Source organism: Equus quagga, chromosome 14 (assembly GCF_021613505.1).
Source record: "Equus quagga isolate Etosha38 chromosome 14, UCLA_HA_Equagga_1.0, whole genome shotgun sequence".
Classification (NCBI taxonomy): Eukaryota; Metazoa; Chordata; class Mammalia; order Perissodactyla; family Equidae; genus Equus; species Equus quagga.
In genome coordinates this window covers 12,037,352-12,043,844 of record NC_060280.1, presented here as the reverse complement: position 1 = coordinate 12,043,844, position 6,493 = coordinate 12,037,352, and positions in this window count along the sequence as shown.

Sequence of the window (6,493 nt, the reverse complement as noted above, 5' to 3'; positions counted from 1 at the left end):
GCATTATATGTTTGTGTATTTTTAACAAAATGTGCATTATATGTTTGGTTGTCCTATGGTTTGGTATCGTTATGTTTACATTTAAGTTACATCTTATTGATCAATTGTATCACTTATAATTATAAAACAGCCCAAGTGTCCCTTTAACTTTTTTTGCCTTGAATTCTATTCTTAGTTTTTCAATTCCTGCTTCCTATTTTATCACTTAGCTAGTTTTTGTTTATCCAGCCGTTTAGTGTGTGCTGTTCTGTCAGGTGTTTCTCCTGTAAAGAGCATAAAACTTGATTTTGTCTCAACATAAAAATCTTTACCTTTTAATAATGGGATTCAGCACATTCATATCATGGGTATATTTAGCCTCAAAATGCATTTTTACTTCTTTTCCTTTCCCAGCCTGACTTTTGCTGGATTGATAAAATTTTCCTTGGTCCTTTTTTTTTTTTAAATCTAGTGGTTTAGAAATTCCACATCTTTTTCCTATTTCAATAGTGATTATATTTGAACGCTTAACAAACATACTTAAATATACATACTTCTATCAACACCAAGATTCATCAGTATCTATAACTTCTCTCCTTAACAATACAAGGAGTTTAGAACACTCTTGCTTCTCTTTTCCCCTGCCCACTCTATCCTAAACCTCCTAATGTCTCATTCATTCGTTCCACAAATCTTTACTGAGCCTCAACTATGTGTTGAAATTATCTGGAATTTTATTTATAAATTGTTAGTGCATTAACATTTAACAATCACATCAAATGTCACATTAACATTATCAGCGATTACTTGATTTTGAGTTTTCCTGGTTTACTGGGTCGTTGCTCGTAGAGGACATTACTGTTCTGGATGCTCTGCATCTATTCCCTCTTCTTCTGTTAAGAGAACCCTAGTTTTCCTCTGAGACTCACTCCTGACTCCCAGTCCCAATCCAATTGCTTTAGGTGGACCTGATTCTATGCCCTCCCCACCCAGTTCTAAGGTGGTCACATGACTCTGGACTGGCCTATCAGAGGATTAGAAGCCTTTAGCCAGATTAATTGGTTCAATGATGGTCCTATGGCCCAAACTGGGCCAATGAGAATCAAGCCCAAGACTTGTTTACAATTTAGAAGAAGAGATATTTTCTTATCCTTAACCTTGGAGGATAAAAGCCCACAGCTAATGGAAGTTGTCCAGCAAAGAAGACTTTTTGAGGGTGACGCCAACATGGAGAAGAGCACTACTGGAAGATAAAGAGAAACTAGGACCTAATGACAGTGTTTGAACATCTGGAACCAGCCATACCTGAAGTTTGATCCTTTTTTTTTAATTAAACCAAAGGGTTCTGACCCATAAGTTACTGTTTCTTCTATGCTATGAATTCATTTTTAGTTTTCTTGAAGTAAATCCTTGAAGAATTTTTTTTCAGAAAGATCGCATCGTTATAATACTTTCGGAATACTCATTTGGTTCCAATTCTGGAAACTTGCTGTCTTTGTCATTTCATGTGGAAAACAAGTAAAACTAATACAGTATTTCATATGATGGCAATTCAATGTTAGGTAAGAAAATGGGCTTTTTAGTCAGACAAACTGAGTCAAATTCCAACTCTTCCACTGACTATCTATGTGATCACCGACATATTTCTTAACCTCTCTGAACCTTTCTTCATCCAGAAGTCAGAGGTGATATTACCTCCCTTGTGAGACTGTTGTATTAGTAAGATTGTGTATGGAGATCCCCTAGATCAGGCCACAGCGTACAAGAAGCACTCAGTGATTGCAAGTTTCCTTTCACTTCCCTTTCCCGAGGCGTTTCCAGAAAGCAGTAAAGTAGAATATCACCATGGACAACACCACTTATTTTAACACGCGTTTTAACCCCAAATCCTTATACAAACACCTCATCAAAGTTTGAAAAGTAACACTAGCATGCATGATCTGCACGATTATTTCTAAAAAGTTGTAGACCCAAGATGTTATACTCCTAAGATAGGAAAAGATATGTTGAGTTTTTAGTGTTGAGTTATTAATAATATATTAAATGTGGGCGTATACTGTATGGAACATATGGAGAACAGCTTTTCTTTTTTGTGCAGTAAGACTGAAGCAAAGTGTGGCCTGACCTCACAGAATGTGCGCCTCAGGAAGAGTCGTTCTCTGCAAAGCTATCCTGAGGCTCCCTATGGGGGTTTCATTTTAATACCGTGTTATACACAAACTGAGGGTCTAAAATGCAGACTTTCTACTTGCCTTGTGACTGGAGACTTACGTAGGTAAAAGGAAGAATTGTTTTGGATATCACAATGTGATTTATATGTATGGTTAAGAAAAAATTCTTTCAGGGGAGAAAAAAAGTCCTTTCAGGAAAAAAAAATAGGTCCAAAGTAAAAGTTGTGTTTATATCAGGAGCATGATGCTCGTGTGTATGTGGGAAACTGTTTTTTTTTCCTCTAATAACAAACCCTTAAATTTATATGGTGTTTTACATTTTACAAAGTACTTTTATTTATATTGTTTACTTTGGTCCTTAAAGTAACTGAGACTCAGAATGGTTCGGTGACTTATCTAAAGTTGCACTGCCTGTAAATGGCACACAAAGAACTTGAAACCACCTGTTCTGTCTCTCAGCTCTGCGTCGTTCTACTCATCATGCTACCACTTCCAAGAGGAAACCTGGTTTGAACTCCAGTCAATGACTATGCGTTCACTTTAGATGTTATCTAATTGAAGGGGATCTCTGAAACAAGCTACAACCATCCTCCAGAGGCCACACCCCAGTGGGAATGCTCCCTGAGCTTCCCCCTCTCTATGGCGCTGTCATTATTTGTTTCCTCATCTCTCTCTTTCACCACAAACTCCTTGAGGGTGAGAACTGTGCCTTTCGTCTCTGTAGCCCAGGATCAGCACAGCGCCTGTTACTGAGAAGATGCTCAGTAAATTACTACCCGATACATGTTTGCAGAAAAGGAATGAATGAATACAGAAATGAGCAAGTCCATGGGGGAGAAATGAAAGATGTGATAATAAAACAAAATTCTCTCTGTAACCCTTAGTCAGAAAGGTCAAATCTCCATGTCTGTATCTGAGTATGAAACAGAGGCTGTTTCTACAAGACCTCCGATGTTAGAGGCCATATGGGATTCTATCCATGTTCAAATGGAAAGTAATTTGATGAGGCAAAGGGATGAAGGAGAGAGATCAGGCCAGGACATAATCTCTGGAGTTTTCAAGATCCAAGTCTACTAAATCTCCCTCCAAAAAGCACAGTAATCTTCACAACGTGACGCCTTCAGTGAGCACTCATCTCCCATAATGCCCGAAGGGCTTCCCGGGCCAAGCTGTGTCCAAGTCTGTTCACACATAGCTTTATGCAAGTTTCAATCCAAATCTGCTTCAATTCTCAATTACATTTTCAAAAGTTACCAAGGGAAACTCTGTTTGTCATTTGAACATCTTTGCTTCAGCCCATAACTCAAAGAAATGTTGCCTTGTGGTCATTTGAAACACATGGAGCAAAGCAGCCCACTTAGTGTGGGTCATGACCAACCCTCCTATTTGCTGTGCATTATAGCTTGCCTATAGTCCCACAGCAAGTGACAGAGGGGGACTAGAATCCAAGGCCTCACTTATCCCAGGGAATTTCTCACACAGAATTTTAAAAAATGGACTAAGGAAGCAAAAGGATCTCTTTCTTTTTAGTTTCTTCAGGTTCTTAGACTTCGGGGACTTTGGGTTCTAAGTTATACCTCCTAGGCCATTATTAAGAGATAATTAGGAAAGCACCCTACACCATCGGGAAGAGCCAAGACATTCTAAATCAAGGTAGCATGACTGACATAAGACAGTGCCAATGGTGCCCCCTTGAGTTGTGCAATACAGCACTCCTGCTCAAGATGATGCAGCAAACAGTGATAAAACGCCACTAACCACAGAAAAACAGAGTTCTGAATCATTAGGAAGTGCTGGCTATTCAGATTTCTAGGCTGAGGGAGACCATCTTACAGCACGACAAACAACTGCGCTTGGAGAAGGGGCCCCACTGCTTGGGCGCACGTGGTTTCCCCGAATGTCTGACGTCTTAATGTTTGCTTTGTACTGTTCAAAGAGGCAACATCACCCTTCTCATTCAGTACAACCGGTCATTTCTCCTACAAGGCAAACAGCATGTGCTGGGGCTGTGGAAAGCAAAGCCCTTTGTCTAATTAACGAGCTCTGAGGCTTTTATGAAAGAGTAGCACTGTGTCTACAGCAGGGAAAATGAGCAAACTTGCCGGTCAACCTCCCTTCTCCTCTGCAGCTCCAAATGAGCTCAACACAGTATGGCCGAGCTTTCACAGGCAGTGGGAAGAGGCTGAAAGAACCTGAATGCGACCACCTGGAAGAGTCAAGAGAAGATAATGCACCCTGTGGAGAGACAAGGAGTGCGACTCCTGCAGTTCCAAAAGGATTGAAAGGAGAAATGGTCCTTTCATCTTTGGGAAAATCCAATCTACGTGGCATTAACACCCCGAACCCCACCCCGGAAGAGGTTAGTTGGGGGCACCTTTCCTTAGGTGCCAGATATTAAAAGACTTCACAGGCTCCACTGTGGCAAAAATTCATCAAAAAAGCCCCCACCTTTCCCGACAGAGAGAAGCAGCTGTGCCCTGAACCTGCCATGGTCAGCACCAGGGCTCTGGCTTATGCATTATGTAACTTCCGCCCCAGAGGGCAACAAAGCCACTGATAATCAGGTGCAGAAATAACCTGGATGTCACCTCCCAAGTAGGTGTTTGATACACGGAAAGGGCCAAGAGGACTCCCAACAAAGCATGGCCAGGAAAAGGAAGCCTCAGGAACCCAGGAGTAGCCTTTGTATTCTGTAGATGATAGGAGTAAACACAGCTCACACGGCCACTTAGCAAGTTCAGAGCCACTTCAAAACACTAAGCGCCTCTCGTCAGCTCCTACACAGTGAGCTGCTCCGTTCTTTCCTCTTCAGGCTGTGTTCATGCTCATCCGATTGAGACTCATGGAGACACACTCCCAGGTGTGCACCTGGCCACAGAGAAAAAAGAGGAAGTTCCACACGTGGCCATCCTGTCTGCCAAGAAGCCCACATGTGCAGCAGAAATGGTTATTGTTTGCCTCTGTAATAAAATCAGTGAGTAAATCTTGTAGAGCCTTAAATCAGCCTCATAAGCATCACCAGGCAACTCCTCCAGGAAAGGTCGAGGGATGGTGAGGTACAGAACTCCAGGACACAGAAAAGGACCAGTGTGTCTCTAGCAAAGGCCTTGCACCGTTAGTGCTATAAACTTCGTGCTGACCGTGAAATCCAATCAGTATATTGCAAAACCCATTAAAACCACAGAGCCCCGCCACTTGTAGCAACCAATTCGTCCTCTCCAAAGTGGAGTTCTTCTGAAAGCACTGCAAAAATCACCACCAAGGTCAGGGGCCAAAGAAAAAGAGGGACGAGCGCACAAAAAGCGGCATCTGTTGCTTGCCACGGTTTAGCTTTCACGTGGTGGTAGCAGCATAAAAGGACTGTTAATCCACATCTTTCAGCCAAATTACACTTCTGAAAAGCTCCTGCCGGCTAAGTAACCTGCTGATTGGACTAAGACTGCCTCAAGGACAGAGAAGGTCAGATCCAGGTTTTGCGCGACCGGAAGCTCATTCAATTTGGGGGCCCTGTTCAAGAAAAAGAATACAAAACTTCAAATTTGAAATTGCTGGGCACCCCGCCCCCAGGACCTTTGGAAGAGACCTGAGCAAACGAGAGGCCCTTAATGCAGTGGTCCCCCAACTTTGCTGAGCGTTAGAGCCACTTGGGGAGCTTTAAAAATCCTGATGCCCAGTTTGCACCCCATACCAATTAAATCAGAATGTCTAGGGTGGGAGCCAGGCGTCAGTATTTTTTAAAGATTCTCAGATGGTTCCTATGTGCGTTAAAGTCTGGGAATCACTGCTTTAAGCTTAAGCTTTATTAGCTTCAGGTAAATCTGTCTCTGGACAGGGAGCCCAGTTTTCATTCATTTATTTAACTAACATTTACAGAACAACTGCCATATTCCAAGCACTGTCTCCCGAGCACTTAGCACTGTGCCTGACATGTAGCTGGTCATCAGTGAATGCTCGTTGACTACGGAAGTGAACACTAGTTAGGCAGTCTCTTCTGTTTCACACTGGAGACAGGTTGTAAACTAGATTTACAGTTTATCTTTCCCTCTAGATGTGTCAGCTTTTAAAGAAACCCTCTGGGCTTACCCCCAGGGAAAGATGCTTCATGGCACACATATTAAGTGGTCCCTATGGATTCTCGATACAAAAGAAGTCAGTCAGCAAACCTCCTGAAATGTGATGAAATCTCGTTCGCATCTATTGTCCTCCTCTTTGTTTTCTTGGAAAAGAATCTATGTGGAAGAGTATAGAGTACACCTGACTGTAGAAATTCTGAAAGAAGTCTGTAAGGATTCTCTTATCTGCTAAAACTGGCAACTCCACCTCATCCAACTCTTTTCCCATGT